The sequence below is a fragment of the Bos indicus genome, chromosome 8 (genome assembly GCF_029378745.1).
Source record: "Bos indicus isolate NIAB-ARS_2022 breed Sahiwal x Tharparkar chromosome 8, NIAB-ARS_B.indTharparkar_mat_pri_1.0, whole genome shotgun sequence".
In the NCBI taxonomy this organism is placed as follows: domain Eukaryota; kingdom Metazoa; phylum Chordata; class Mammalia; order Artiodactyla; family Bovidae; genus Bos; species Bos indicus.
In genome coordinates this window covers 9,203,343-9,216,030 of record NC_091767.1, presented here as the reverse complement: position 1 = coordinate 9,216,030, position 12,688 = coordinate 9,203,343, and the positions used below count along the sequence as shown (strand labels likewise).

At 45.3% G+C, this 12,688-nt stretch overlaps 1 pseudogene; it reads right to left on the bottom strand.

Annotated features, from left to right (window-relative positions):
• Nucleotides 1-11,284: 11,284 nt before the first annotated feature.
• On the bottom strand, nucleotides 11,285-12,200 carry LOC109562440 (DNA polymerase epsilon subunit 3 pseudogene; annotated as a pseudogene).
• Nucleotides 12,201-12,688: the final 488 nt, after the last annotated feature.

The following is a 12,688-nucleotide window of genomic DNA, read 5'->3' as shown; positions in this document are numbered from 1 at the left end:
AGCCAAGAATGTTGGATAAAGTAGCTTTAGGAACAAGTTTAGCTCTACATTTATATGATTTGTCTGGACCCTCTTAAAATTTCTATCCAAAGGTACATCCTCTGAGGATTTAGTTGTTAGCATATAAATGCCCAGGAAGAAGTCTCAGATGGGCCTTCAAATGTCTGATTGACTTGTATTAGTGATGTGTATTCATTCTCTGTTGTGAAGTACATCACTCCAAAACAACACGTGTCATCTCCCAGTCTCCACGGGTCAGGATGTCAGGTGTCAGATGGGGCTGCCGTCTCACCTGCTGGCTCAGCTGGGGGAGGATTGATCTGCTTTCTGCTCAGGTGTGTGGCCGCGGGAAATCCTCAGTTCCTCAAGGGCTGAAGGACGGAAGGCCTCCGCTTCTTCCTGTGGGCGTCTCCACAGGGAGCCCCAACATGGCAGCTTCCTTCATCAGAAGGGAACGGTGAGAAGAGCCAGAGGCAGAGAGAGAGAGAGAGAGAGAGGGAGGGAGAGAAAGAGAGAGAATGAGGAAGAGAGGGGTGGGTGGGGAGAAGGTTAATCTTTGGTAACCTAATCTCAGAAGCGACATCCCTAAGCTTTTGCTGCATTATTTTAAGTGAGTCCCAAGGGGATGGGATAAAACTCAGTGTGGCGGGGAAACCAGGAGACAGTGTTCTCTAGGAGTAATTTCAGAAGCTGCTGATCACACTGTCACTTTAGGAAAGAAAATGCTTTTATACCCCAATACCTAAAATTGGGCTGTTCTTGCCTATCTCTTAGCATGCCTGGTTTTTAATGTGTGATCACAGACTCATTTATATGGGGTGCCACGCTCTGCACTGGCACTGGAGGAAACAATGCCATAGAGTAGAGAGCCTTGCATGTTAGTATAGTAGAGACCCCTTGCATATTACAGTCTGGTCAAGATGATTAGGTTCACCGTGCCTTGAACTGGCCCGATGTCTCCTCCCTCTAAGTTTACATCACCAAACTGTAGGCAGACACAGATTCAGCGGATGCCAGATACTCTACTCCAATTCCCAAACGATTGTCATTGGCCAAGAACACGTGATGAGAAGCTTGCCTGAGCTAGAAGATTTTCTCAATGCATATTTAGCACTTTCCAAACATAAGCTAGACTAGGAAGATCCACCCCAGGAAGAACGCCTGTCCTACTTTGAAAAGGAAAATGAAATTACACTGCCCAGTTTTCAGTCCAATCCCAAAGAAAGGCAATGCCAAAGAATGCTCAAACTACCGTACAATTGCACTCATCTCACACGCCAGCAAAGTGATGTTCAATATTCTCCAAGCCAGGCTTCAACAGTATGTGTACCGTGAACTTCCAGATATTCAAGCTGATTTTAGAAAAGGCAGAGGAACCAGAGATCAAATTGCCAACATCCGTTGGATCACCAAAAAAGCAAGAGAGTTCCAGAAAAACATCTACTTCTGTAGTGTCGTGCCTTCAAAATGTAGGTACATACACATTCAGTGGGTGCCAGACACCACTGCCGCACCTCCCAATGTTTGCCACAACCCAAGAACATGTGATGAGAAGACTGCATAGGCTGGAATATTTCTTTAACAAATATTTAGCACTTCCCCAACACAGGCTAGATTAGGAAGTTCTATCCAAGGAGCAACACCTGTCCTACTTTGAAAAGGAAAATGGCAGGACACTACCCTGCGGAGATGGCTAAACCGCTGTGCCTAGAACCAGAGACAATGGATTCCCAGGGACCTGGGGAATCGTAATTGTTCTCGGACTTCTTCTCTTACTTTCCTCCTTTCTTCTTTCTTTCCTTCCCTCCCTCCATTCTTTCCTTCTCTCTTTCTTTTTAGTTATCAGCATTTTAATAACTGTTCTTACATTTCTGGGTAAGGTGACTAACTACAGAGTATTATTGGAGTTGCTGGAATTTGATAACACTGGTTATCTCCGAGTGATCTGAAACATACGATGGCTATTATCTGTGTCCATTAAAAGCAAGAATTGGAAAGCCAAGTTGATATTTCTTAATTCAGTTTGGTATAAAAATATCTCAAGTAGTCTTTTAGAGGGCAGCGTTGATAATTCTGCTTTAAGTCATGGTAAATGCTGCCCTCCTGTGGACACATGTGGACATTACAACCTACGAATGCGGCTCCAAGAGAAGTTTCTTAGTAACTTGTTATTGAATGTCTTCTGCAAAGAGGGCCCTGTTTGATTTTTTGTTTTCTTATTCTCTTGAGAATTCCTTGGACCCTGAAAAATTCTCCATCTTCTGAGCCACCTTCATATCCCAGGAGCAACAGAATATCTGCAAGTCTCTGGCAGATAAACTACCACATCTAGCCCTTATAACTAGCTCCTTCCCTCTTCCCTTTGCCAGTTTGGTTACAGTTTCCTGTTTAGAAAGCATCCAAGTATCCATTCATGTCTGTTTCTTGCTGCTGGGGCGGGAGGTGGAGAGAAAAGGGTGTACAGAGATGCTGAGCAACGTCTCTTCATTGTGAACATCAAGGACCACTCTTGCAGTAAATATTCGCCACTACATAAAATGTACAAGACATTTATATAAAACACGTTAGTGCACAGAGCCCAAGAACACCTCACAGCTGCCTTAAATAGCAAGGGAGGCGAGGATGAAACCTGCAGACACTTTGGATGGAGAAACATGACTAGGTTTGGCCCCGGCCTTCCCCTCATGTCATGGGGGCTCTGAGAAAGTCTCAGGCTCTCAGTTTCCCAGCTGTAAACTGAGAGAGTTGGATAACATTTAGCTCTACTTCTGTCTGGTTTTTGTTTTCTGGACCTTTCTTGAAATTTCTATTCAAAGGCACCTCTTCTGATGCTTTAGTTGTTAGCGGGAAACGATGTCCAGGAATTGGTCTGAGATGGGCCTTCAAATATCTGATTGCCTGGTATTAGTGGTGTGTGTTCATTTCGTGTTGTGAAACACACTACCCAAGCTTAGCGGCTGAAAACAACGTGTGTCAAACCCGTCTCCGCGGGTCGGGATCTGGCCGTGGCCGAGCTGGATGTCAGGTGTCAGGCGGGGCTGCCATCTCACCTACTGGCTCAGCTGGCGGAGGGTCGATCTGCTTTCTGCTCAGGTGTGTGGTCGCAGGCAGACCCCTCATGGGCTGCTGGACAGAAGGCCTCCGCTTCTTCCTGTGGGCGTCCACAGGGAGCTCCCAACATGGCAGCTCCCTTCATCAGAAGGGAACCGTGAGGAGAGCCAGAGGCGGGGGAGAAAGAGAGAGAGAGAGGGAGGGAGGGAGGGAGAGAGGGAGGGAGAGAGGGAGAGAGAGGGCGGGCGGGTGATAGTGAATATGGAGGGAAGGGTTGGGGTGGGAGCAAACTTAGTCTGTTATAACCTAATCAGAAGTGATATCCCATCACTTTGCCTATAATATTTTGATTAAAGTCAGTCATCATTTTTTAGCCCAGTCCCAAGTTTATGGGATGAAACACAGTATGATGCGAATACTAGCCAGAAGTGTTCTTTGGGAGTCAACACAGAAGCTGCCAATTATACTGTGTGATTTCATGAAAGAAAATGCCTTTGAATTTCATTTCCTTTCCATGCAAAATGGGGCTGCTCAAGCCTATCTCCTAGCACGTCTTGGTTTCCAATGTGTTGTCATCAACTCATTTATTCTGTGTGCCAAGCTCTGCATTGCCACTGGAGGAAAAAATGACATATAGTCTAGAGCCCCTGACCGCAAGCACATTCCCATGTGGTCAAGATGATTAAGTTCCTCTGACCTTCAAAATGATTGTCATTGGCCAGGAACCTGTGATGAGAAAAATCCATGAGCCGGAAGATCCATAACACATATCTAGCACTTCCCCAACAGAGACTAGATTAGGAGGCTCCATCCAAGAGAGAATTCCTGTACTACTTTGAAAAGGAAAATGGGACCACCCTACCCTGGGGAGATGGTTGGACTCCTCTGGCTAAAATGAGGGTTTCTCAAATCCAGGTAGCCTCTGGATATCCTAGGATCTGCCAAGTCGTAATGGTGCTTAGATTTCTTTTCCTATTGTTCTTCTTTTTCTATTTCTTTCCTTCCTCACCTCCATTCTTTCCTTCTCTCTTTTTAAAACTTCTTCAGCATTTTAGTAACTCTTCTTACATTTCTCTGTGAGGAGACCAATTAAAAACTATTTTGGTGGGGGGCAGGTATATATTTTAACACTGATCGTCTCAGAGTGATCTGAAAGATATGATGGTTCTTATTTGCGCCTTTGAAAAGCAAAAATTTGAAACCCAAGTTGATATTTCTTAATCAATTCAGTTTGGCAGACAAAATATCTCAAGTGGGTTAGTCTTCGGAAGTTGACTTAGGCTATTTGTCTTTAAGTCGTGGTAAATGCTGCCCTCCTGTGGACACATTTAAACATTACAACCTATGAATGAGGCTTCAAGAGAAAAGGTGCTAGAGAACATGTTATTGAATGACTTCTGCAAAGAGGACCCTGTTACTTCTTTTTTCTTTTGAGAATTCCTTGGGACCCTGAAAAATTCTCCTTCACCTTCTGAACCACTTTCCACATCCCAGGAGCTGCAGAATATGTGCAAGTCTCTGCAATATTGGTATTGCAATATCTGCAATACCAAAGTAGCTCTTAAAACTAGCTCCTTCCCTCTTGCCTGTGTGTGTGGCCCTGTTACAATATCCTGGTCACAAAGTGTCCAGGTGTCTCATTATCCCAGGATCCTAACAAATCCATTCATGTCCATCTATTGCTGCTGGGGAGTGAGGTGGAGAGCAAAGGGTACAGAGAGAGGTTCTTTGTGAACAGGTAGGACCAAATATTGTTGGGCTTCTAATCTTGTGAGAATATTCATCACTTATAACATGTAAGGCCATTTACATGAAACATGTCAGTTAGCACACCCCAGGAAGGCCTCATTTTTGCCTTAAATAGCAAGAGAAGTGAGATGAAGCCATGTAGACAGACACTTAGATGGAGAAACCAAGCAGGCTGAGGTCCTGGCGCTTCCCAAGTGTCATGGGGGCTCTGAGAAAGTCTCAGTCCCTCCGTTTCCCAGCTGTAAGCTGAGAGAGTTGGATAAAGGAGCTTTAAGAACAAGTTTAGCTTGACTTTTGTATGATTTATACTGCCTGGACATTTCTTGGAATTGCTATTCAGGGGGACCTCCTCTGAGGATTTAGTTGTTCATGTATAAAGATGCCCAGGAAGAGGTCTCAGACCGGCCTTCAAATATCTGATTGCCTGATATGAGTGGCGAGTATTTGTTCTCTATTTTGATGCACATTACCCAAACTTAGCGACCCAAAACAACACGTGTCATCTCCCAGTCTCCACGGGTCGGGATCTGGCCATGACTGAGCTGGATGTCAGCTGTCGGATGGGGCTGCCGTCTCACCTGCTGGCTCAGCTCGGGGAGGATCCATCTGTTTTCCGCTCAGGTATGTGGCCGCGGGCAGACCTCAGTTCCTCATGGGCCACTGGACGGAAGGCCTCCGCTTCTTCCTGTGGGCGTCCACAGGGAGCTTCCAACGTGGCAGCTTCCTTCATCAGAAGGGAACCGTGAGAAGAGCAGGAGGCAGCGGGGAGAGAGAGAGAGAGGGAGAGAGAGGCAGGGAGAGAGAGGGAGGGCGGGGAGGGAGAGAGTGAGAGGACAGGAAGGGGGAGAGAGGGGTGGGGGGCGGCGAGGAAAGTTAGTCTTTTGTATCCTAATCTCAGAAGTGACATCCCATCACTTCTGCTGTCTTATTTTGATTAAATTGAGTCATTAGTTTTAGCCCAGTCCCAAGGCAAGGGGATAAAACACAGGGTGGTGGGGAAACCAGGAGGTAAGTGTCTTTCGTAGCTCATTTTCTTTCGTGGTATAATGGGCCTGCTAGCCACTATGGAGAACAGTGTGGAGATTCCTTAAAAAACTGGAAATAGAACTGCCATACGACCCAGCAATCCCACTGCTGGGCATACACACCGAGGAAACCAGAATTGAAAGAGACACGTGTACCCTAATGTTCATCACAGCACTGTTTATAATAGCCAGGACATGGAAGCAACCTAGATGTCCATCAGCAGTTGAATGGGTAAGAAAGCTGTGGTACATAAACACGATGGAATATTCAGTTCAGTTCAGTTCAGTCGCTCAGTCGTATCTGACTCTTTGTGACCCCATGAATTGCAGCACGCCAGGTCTCCCTGTCCATCACCAACTCCCAGAGTTCACTCAAACTCACGTCCATCGAGTCAGTGATGCCATCCAGCCATCTCATCCTCGGTCGTCCCCTTCTCCTCCTGCCCCCAATCCCTCCCAGCATCAGAGTCTTTTCCAAATTACTCAGCCATTAAAAAGAATGCGTTTGAATCAGTTCTAATGAGGTAGATGAAACTGGAGCCTATTTTACAGAGTAAAGTAAGTCAGAAAGAAAAACACCAATACAGTATACTAACGCATATATATGGAATTTAGAAAGATGGTGACAATAACCCTATATGCAAGACAGAAAAAGAGACACAGATGTATAGAACAGTCTTTTGGACTCTGTGGGAGAGGGTGAGGGCGGGATGACTTGAGAGAATAGCATTGAAACATGTATATTATCACATGTGAAATAGATCACCAGTCCAGGTTTGATGCATGAGACAGGGTGCTCAGGGCCAGTGCACTGGGATGACCCAGAGGGATGGGATGGGGAAGGAGGTGGGAGGGGGGCAGTTCAGGATGGGGAACACATGTACACCCATGGCTGATTCATGTCAATGTATGACAAAACCAATACAATATTGTAAAGTAATTAGCCTCCAATTAAAATAAATAAATTAAAAAAAAATAAAACGGGCCTGCTAGATGTAAAGAGCAGACTTTTGGACTATGTGGGAGAAGGCGAGGGTGGGATGCTTTAAGAGAATGGCACTGAGACATGTATATTTGCCGTATGTGAAATAGATGACCAGTCAAGCTCGATGCATGAAGCAGGGCGCTCAAAGCTGCTTCTCTGGGACGACCCAGAGGGATGGGGTGGGGAGGGAGGTGGGAGGGGGGTCCAGGACGGGGGACACATGTGCACCCGCGGCTGATTCATGCCGATGTACGGCAAGAGCCACCACAATATTGTAAAATAATTAGCCTTCATTTAAAATAATTAATTAAAAAAATGGGCCTGCTAATGCCTAGGATGGAATCTAGGCCTGATGCTTTGGGAGCGAGAGTCTTAGCCGCTGGACTACCACAGAGGTGTCCGTCTTCATTTTTAATGTGTCATCACTGACTCATTTACACGGTGTGCCAAGCTCTGCACTGGCACTGGAGGGAAAATGACGTGTAGTACAGAGGCCCAGATTCATGCAGATTACAGTCTGGTCAAGATGATTAGTTTCTTCTTACCTAGAATTGACCTCATGTCTCCTCCCTTTCAGCTTATGTTACCACAATATATGCAGACACCGATTCAGCTGAGGCCAAATACCACCCTCCAGCTCCAAAACCACTGTCACTGGCCAAGAACGTGTGATGAGAAGCTTTCATCAGCTGGAAGATTCCTTTTACAAGCATTTAGCACTTCCCCAGCGTAGGCTAGATTAAGAAGCTGGCCCTTCCCAGATGTCCTGGGGGCTCTGAGAAAGTCTGAAACCCTGTTTCCCAGCTGTAAAATGGGAGAGTTGGATAAAGGAACTTAAGAACAAAGTTTAGCTTTACTTTTTTATGATAGATATTGTCTGGACCTTTCTTGAAATTCCTCTGTAGGGGTAACTCCTCTGAGGATTTAGTTGTTAGTGTATAAAGATGCCCAGGAAGCGGTCTGGGATGGACCTGTCACACAGCTGATGGCCTCAGATTAATTGTGTGCATTCACTGTCTATTGTTAAACACACTGCTCCAAACTTAGTGGCTCAAAACAACACGTGTCCTCTCCCAGTCTCCAGGATCTGGAGAGTCAGGATCTCCAGGTCAGGATCTGGCTGTGACTGAGCTGGATGTCAGGTGTCGGATGGGGCTGCCGTCTCACCTGCTGGCTCAGCTGGGGCAGGATCGATCTGCTTTCTGTCAGGTGTGTGGCCGTGGGCAGACCTCAATTCCTCATGGGCTGAAGGACGGAAGGCCTCCGCTTCTTCCTGTGGGCGTCCACAGGGGGCCCCAACATGGCAGCTTCCTTCATCAGAAGGGAACCGTGAGAAGAGCCAGGGAGGGAGGGAGGGAAAAAGAGAGAGAGGAAGAGGGAGAGGGGTGGTAAGTTAATCTTTTTCAACCTAATCTCAGTAGTGATATTGCAATACTTTTACTATATTATTTTCACTAAATTGAGTCACTAGTTTCAGCCCAGTCCCTAGTGGAGGGGTTAAAACCCAGTGTGGTGGGGAAACCAGGAGACAGGGTTTTTGGGGATTCATTTCAGAAACTGCCTACCATACTTTGTGACTTCAGGAAAGGAAATGCCTTTGTACCTCATTTTCTTTAGCTGTAAAATGGGATGCTCATGCCTTTCTCCTAGCATACCCTGGTTTTTAATGTGTTATCATCGACTTATTTATTTTGTGCTGCAAGCTCTGAACTGGCATTGGAGGGAAAAATGATATATAATATAGAGTCCCAGACCTCAAGCATATTACAGTCTGGTCAAGTACATTAAGTTCATTTTGCCTTCCACTGGCTTGATATTTCTTCCCTTTAAGCTTATGCCACCGAAATATTTGTAGACACAAATTCAGCTGATGCCCAATACCACCACTCCAACTCCACAAGAATTGTCATTAGCCAAGAACACGTGATGAGAAACTTCCATGAGCCGAAGATTTCCTTAACTTGTATTTAGCACTTCCCCAACACAGACTAGATTAGGAGGCTCCATCCAAGGAAGAACACATGTCCTACTCTGAAAAGAAAAATGCCACTACACCACCATGGGGAGATGGTTTGACTCCTCTGGCTAAAATTAGGGTTTCTCAAACCAGAGCCTCTGGGTCCCCAGGTAACGGGAATTGCCGGGAGCCAGCGTGAGGAACTCCGCCCATGGCAAAGGTCATGAGGAAGGAGGCTTGACATACGCAAAGGCGGGATTGAGCCTCAGGAGTCCCCCTGGAAATTCTCGAGCATCTACCCCCAAAACCAGAGTCTGCCTACTTTACTGCTTTGTGCTCTCACCTACACCTCTGACTTTACGGGGGGCTGTCCCCCACCAGCTCTTTCAGAGAAGGAGTTAACTTAGAGCTTCAGTTAATAATAATTCCTGGGCGTGACAGGAGTGTTTCAACCTACAAACTCCTCTTAAGGTTCTCTAGCCTGCCTGACAGGCTTGTCCAGCCACATGTGATTGTTCACAGCCTCCCAACTGTGAGAGGCACGAGATGCTCTAAACTTTCTAAAAACAGATTCTTTTGAGAAGTTAGAAAATTATTAGTATAGTATTAGTGGGCTAGTTAGGAATTATACCGGTGGAGGGTTTCATTGTTGAACCAATGTTTGCTGCTAAGTCTCCACATCCCCTGCCCTTATACACATTAATGAATATATAGAAGAAATAAGTATTAACCTTTGATATTAATCACGTTAGACCTTAGGCTAAGCAAATTCTTTCCTTAATTAAAACCCACTACACCCTCACCCTATAGGAATGTAACTTTATCTGGTACCTTTGGAAGGTGGTGTCTGTTTTAAGAATAATCACTCCTGGAGAAATAAGTGTTCTGGTTGACTGACCGCTATCACAAGGAGAGGGTCATAAATTGTCAGCAGGCCCCCTGGCCAGAAGATGATGTAACACCCCTAAGACCTTTGTATACATTTGTATAAAGCACCTGACTTTAATAAATGTCAGGACTGCTGACCCCGCGTGACTTTTGTATAACATCTCAGTGTATAAAAACAGACCCTGGAAAATAAAAAAAGGGGATCAGTTCCTCGAAAGACTGGTCTCCCCATGTCGTTCTTTCTCTCACCTTCTGGCTGAATTCCCATCTGGAAAGTGGAGGCTCGTCAAGCCTACTAATTATGCCTGGGCTTCTAAGATCTGACCGGGGAGGGCTTAGTGTCTCCTCTCCTTCGGGAGAACGGGAGGACGCCTGCGGCCTACGTAGGTGATGTAAATTCCTTGTCTTGGAATTTTATTAGCTTTCCACGTAAACCAAGTTATTCAGCCTCTTTTCTCCACTGAATTTTCCTACTGAGCTATCCTCATTCTATTACTCTTTATATCTCTAATTAATATTTAATTAAAGCTATTGTATCCTGATTTACCAAAGCCATCTCCCCTTCGAATTCCCTGGATCCACCGGGGCTGGACCCTGGCAGGGAATAGTATTGGTTCTCAGACTTTTTCTCTTACTATTCTCTTGCCTCTCTTTATTTTCTTCCCTCCCTCCATTCCTGCCTTTCTTAATTTTCAGCATTTTAATAATACTTCTTTTTTTCACTTTTAACAATAATGTTTATTATACAAAGCATTATCATTTTCTCAATAGTCTTCACTCATTTATCAACAAACTTACACTGTACTCATTTAATAAATCAACAGTGTCAAACTACACTTCACTACTTTTCGACCTCCAAGCACTCAACTTAGAGACCAACAAAACAGTGCTCGGAGCACTAAAAGGAAAGAGAAGAAAACCTGGAAAGGTCAACTGAGATACTTAGGAGCAGTTAAAGGGGATGGGTGAGGGGAGGAATTAGATTCCCCAGCACCATCAGATTTCCCTCACGGGTCAAAGAGGTTTACAAAATCAGTTTTAAGACATAAGGATAGAATTAGGGAATCAGAGGAAGCCATACTCTGGGATATTGCAGGTCATCCAAGTTCCTGGGTTGGCAGAAGTAAGAAAAAGAGGGGCAGAGAAAATGGGAATGGGGAGCATAGGAGAGGTAGGACAGACAGGAGGTGAGAAGGACAGAGGGAGAAAGCTGCGCCTAGAAGATGTAAAGGTCAGAACTTGTAATGAATTGGAAAAACGAAAAGCCATAGTCACAAATCTGGAAGATGGACCACGGGAAGGGAAAGCCTGGAGTTTTATACCTTCCATGAGATGATGACAAATCCTGAAACCGTACAGTGGCAGGCAGTGAGGTGCATTTAAGACTAAATCATCTGTTTTATAAGAGTGACACATTGGCAATCTTGTTTAACTAATTCTACTCTGTGCATTTAAAAACATTATGTGCCTAGAAGATAGCCACCCAGGCAGGTTACACACCTAACAGGCAATATAGAAGGGCTCCAGGCCAAGTGGGTCTGTAGAAAACAAAATTCAATTAATGTTACTGTCAAGTGAAGAGACAGCTGATTTCATTGTTTCTTCAACCCTTTTAATAATTTCCTAAAGCTAAGCCATTCTGATCACTTGAAATAAGCTAGTATTGCCAAATACTACATAATCAAATAGGTTGATTGTAATAAAACCCCAATTTTTCCTGAGCCTTAACTGCCTCTGTGATCCGGAACATAGTTGGCAGCATGGAAGTTATTATTACTTTTTTGGGGGGGCAGGGAGGGAAGTGGGGATCAATAATTGCCTAACTATATGTGTATGTAAACAAAAGAGATCAAACTGACCAATTAAATTAGCCATTCAGAATCCCTCTTGCCAAAAAGTTATAACCTTGAGACTGATTAAGCAAAACAGGTTTGTGCTACTCAGATGCTCTGAGTCTGGGAAGCACTGGCTTTGATGATAATCCTGATGATAATTCAGATTTTATTTCGATCTTCTCAGGCTCTTCTGTGAAGACTACTCTGCGCAGCAGGAAGAAGCCTCACACAAACGTGTTCCAGGATTGGCGTGGTTCTGTCCAAGGGGCGTCTCCCCATGCTCTTCAGTTGTCCACTTTCTTCATTCTGTTCTTCCTCCTTCAGCCTTTCCTCATCTTTATCGTTGTCCTCATCCCTGTGCTTGTCCTGCTCTTCCGAATCTGTTTTGGTTTTTCTTGTCTTTGTTCTTTTTCTTTTGCTCTGAAGCTTCCTTCTTGCCTTTCTGCTCCCTCCTATAAGCTTCCAGAGCTTCTTTTAACCGGGTAAGGAACCGCTGAAACTCCATCTCCTCCATGGCAGACAGCAAATCGTTGGCATTCAGTGTCTTGAGCTTCCCTCTCATCGCGAAGCTGTTGGCACAGGATGTGGCATTAGCTCAAAGACGCTGGCGGCGCGGGAGGTGGAGATGTTGACACCGTCCCGGAGCGCCTCCTTGATGATTCCGGTGATGACGGCGTTGGGAGGTTTAGGTCCTCGGGCCTCTCCGCCATGGCCGCGGCCGGGGACCGTGCCTGCGACCTCCGCTTCAGGCCCCTAAGGCGTCCGCACTTCCCGCATCGCCGTAGTCTGACCCAGCGAGGCTTCATCCTGCCCCGCGTGGCCCCAGTAATACCTCTTCTTACATTTCTCTCTGAGAAGGCCAACTACAAAAATCTGGGGTGTTGCTGGAATAACATAACACTGGTTATCTCAGAGTGATCTGAAACATAAGATGGTTCTTATTTGTACCTCTGAAAAGCAAAAACTGGAAACCCAAGTTGGTATTTCCTAATAAATTCAGTTTGGCAGACATAGTATCTCAAGTGGTTAGTCTTGAGAGGACAGGTTGGGACACGTTGCTTTAAGTCATGGTAAATGCTGCCCTCCGGTGGACACATGTGGACATTACACTATGAATGAGGCGCCAAGAGCAAAGGCGCTTGAAAACTTGTTACTGAACATCTTCGCCTAAGGGGGTCTGTTTGTTGTTTTTCTTTTC